We start from the raw sequence: 3,584 nt of genomic DNA, 5'->3' as shown, positions 1-3,584 counted from the left end.
AATTCAGTGTGGAAATGGTATAGCACTCATTCAGTACTTCTGTTCTGGAGCAGTGAAGAGCCATTCTTAATAACATATCTGGTATTAGTTTTAACCAGTCTGGCATCCATCTGGCTTCTGCAGCATCTTCTGGGAGAATAAAACTCATAACAAAACAAAAAAAGTCAGCTAAGTCAATCATTCTAACTCTGCATTGGTCTTCTGAAGATTCATTGCACTCTCATCAGCAGCTTTCTTATCCAAGATTAAATGCAAGAGCAGTTGTGCCCATCCTCAAGATTCATTTGAGGAATTTAAAAGCATTCAAACAATTATTACAGTGTGGAGAATGGCAGAGGAAAGCAAACCAGCAGGCAGCACTCTTTGTGAGCTGGTTTTCCCCAGCAGAAGAATCTGTGGTCTCCCCTTCTCTGAGACACGTCCAAACGCTGTCCCAGGATGGGAAAGGAGAGACTGAACACAGTCACATGCGCCTCGTTTCCCTGGGAGGTGGAACAGCAATTAAGGTTCGAAGTGGCAATTTGGAACAAGGCTCTGCGGTGGGATACAGGACAGAGATAAGTTAGTCATGAGCACAGATGAAGAGTAATCCTGCATTAGTCACACCACAGATAATAAGAGCTGGAAAATGATGACATGTGAGCCTGATGTTAAACCCACTTATGCTTAATTCTCTGTGCTGAATATAAATTGTTCTAAAGAACAACTCATTTTTACAGAACAGTTCTTCACAGAATGCCACTAACATCTCTGTCACCTTGATTTAGGCCACTTAAATGTCAGTAAGACAACACTGCCTAAGGGCAGCTTTGTCCTATGCACCAAAAACCTTGTTCTGTCCTATTCTATTTTTCTGCAGTGCCACACAAAAAGTTTTAACTTTCTCACACAGGGATAGATTTACCGCGAGGGGGGGCCAGGGGCCAGGAATGGTGATTCCCTTTCTCTCCCCATTATTCCTACCCAATGCAGTATGCACTGTAATGTAAAGAACCGAGAAGTAATGTGACTGGGTGCATCTCTGCCTTTGCCACCACCCTGCCTATGATGTACCCAGCCTGCCATTTTCAAATACTTCCCTTTTATTACTTCAACTCCTGAATCCCTTGATTCTTCAGAGGAGTGTTCTTATGTTCCAAAATAACAACCGGTCAGCCATGGATGATGAGGGAACTCAAGTAAAGTCTTTCATGAGAGTACAAGGGGCCCATCTGCCCTGCAACAGCAATGCCAAAAGATCCACAATTTTTACCATCAGACAGGATTATTAGAAGTTGAAAGCACAGAAAATACTATAAATCCACACTGGTCTGGCAAGCTCTGTCACAGGGAAACTGAGTTTTGAAGGGCAGAATATTCCCAGGGGAAGTGGAAGTTGGTGTGTTGATTTCTGAGAATGCAAGTTCAACAAAAAAGCTGTAATGAATTTTTCTTTTGTCAAAAGTGGGTACAGATCCTGACAGTATTAAAACCTCAGAGGCAAAGGTTTAAAATATTAGCAGATTATTAGCATCATAAAAAATGTGCGGAAAGCTTCACTGTTGGATTAATTAAGTGCTGCCCTCTCAAATCCTTGCAGCCCATTTGAAAAGAGAGACTGAACCAACTGCCACATGGTCTTCTGCCCTGCAGCCATAGGGTCGCATGTCCCAGACATCACTCTGCTAGGTGCCTTCTGGTTGCTGAGGTCACAATTCTGTCCCACCTGCAGGAGAATTTCAGAGCAGCCGCTCAAAGACAACTTTGAAGTTCAAAGCTCCGAGGAGAGTTAAAACACATCCTATAAACCAACTGCCGTCAGGTCCTGGGAGAGCTGTTTCTACTTCTGCAGCTTTGTCTAAAGGTAACGTGTAGCCTGAGACTCAAAGGAAATATACCTAACTCACTCTCCTGGAGAGTGAACTTTTGAAGCACTCCTACAGCATTTTTTCCTAATGACTTTGTGTATTTGTCCTTGAAGTACAACAACAGCCTCGTGGCTGAGGAAAAGAGAAAAATGTTCTCTGAAGTTGTTGTTTCTGGAGGTTACTTTTAGAGAGCCTTGAGTCTGCTCCCACTAAAGTCAGCAAGAAAGTTATCACTGGCATCAGTGGGAACAAGACTGTGTGGCAGTTTCATATTTAGACTGGATTAGGAGGCCTTTTGTTCTGGTCTCTGGTTTGCATGTCTTGTTTACACCAGTCAGATAATGCCAATAAAAGGACTAACCACTATTAACAAACAGCTGTAATAGATAACCTGAATGAGATGTATTGTGTTACAACAGAGAAGAGGATATTTGTAGCTTAGTATTATATTAGGATGCTGTTTTTCCATAAGAGGAGCAAGGTCAAATGATAATCAAATAATAATCAAACCAGGCATCTAATTTATTTGCACTCAATTACTCCCATCTTTCTTGCTCCCACCCTGAAGGACCCTCTCGCTGAGAACAAAGGAGCCTGAAGATACTAGTCTGCTAGTACAGGTGCCTGGATGGTGAATCTGCCAAACACTTTATCAGTAGGTTTCAAAGGCATTTCCCAGCAGCAGAGGACTGATAAAACTTCTGTCTTTCACCTTTTCTTCAGTCTCATGGAGGTAAAAGCATTGTGACTGACACAATAGTATCCACCCATTCCCTGCAAGAGCTGAGCCCTCTCGCCCCACATGCCTCCAACTTTGCCATGTTTCCTTTGCAGTCTGAATTTCTCTTCAGGCTTTTCCTCTGAGTCCCAGGCATTTCATTTAACCATCCAAAGGTTCAGCTCTGCACAGTTCTTCTCTTCCCTGTACTCTGATCTTCACCCTTTTCTCTCAATCAATTCTCAGCCCTAGCCTTTCTTCTGGTACTTCAAGGGTCTTGATTTACCCAAATTCACCTTCCTCCCTACCCCACTTTGCTGCAGACCCTCTTCCATTGTTTCCTGGCTTCTCCTTTTGATTTTCAGATTGGCTTGCAGCCTCAGTTTCCCTTCCTTCTTCCTTCTCAGGGTTAAACTTGGTATACCCTGTGTCCCCTCTTGCCATGAACTTTTTTCTTGCCCCCATCAATATCCTTATCTGGTATCCAACAGGTCCCCATCAGAGTGCCACCTCCTGCCATGTCAAACGTCAGGTTATACAAACCATCCCCATGAAGGCTTTGAATCTCTAAGCAGTGAAACCCTAGGCAATGCTGTGTGAACAGAGGCTCTGTTCTCACCAACAGCATGTCTGGTACCTCAGGAGCTGGGTACTGACCCAGTTAAAATCTACCACCAGGATATTTAGGTTGATCTGTTTCGCTCCAATGATCCTTTCAAGAATTGCGAATCAAAACTGGAGTATAGGGCATCCCTACCCTCAAAGAAGCACTTTCTAGTTTTACAATCAACCCATGACAAGGGTAGATCTACATTTTTTGCAGGTATGCAGTTGTCTGCTTGGTTCCAAAAGCGTCTTCCATTTGCAGTGTTATTTAGGATAAATGAAGTTTTAAGATTGGAACAGCTATTTCATTCCTGAGCCTCAAAACAGTAAGCTGGCAATACTGTACTTCCTTAATATCTTAATATCTTCCTGTGACACGCTCTAACTCCTACCCTAGCTGTCACCACCTCGTA

This window comes from Mesitornis unicolor, unplaced genomic scaffold (genome assembly GCF_000695765.1).
Source record: "Mesitornis unicolor isolate BGI_N332 unplaced genomic scaffold, ASM69576v1 scaffold42702, whole genome shotgun sequence".
In the NCBI taxonomy this organism is placed as follows: Eukaryota; Metazoa; Chordata; class Aves; order Mesitornithiformes; family Mesitornithidae; genus Mesitornis; species Mesitornis unicolor.
This window is presented reverse-complemented; position numbering follows the sequence as displayed.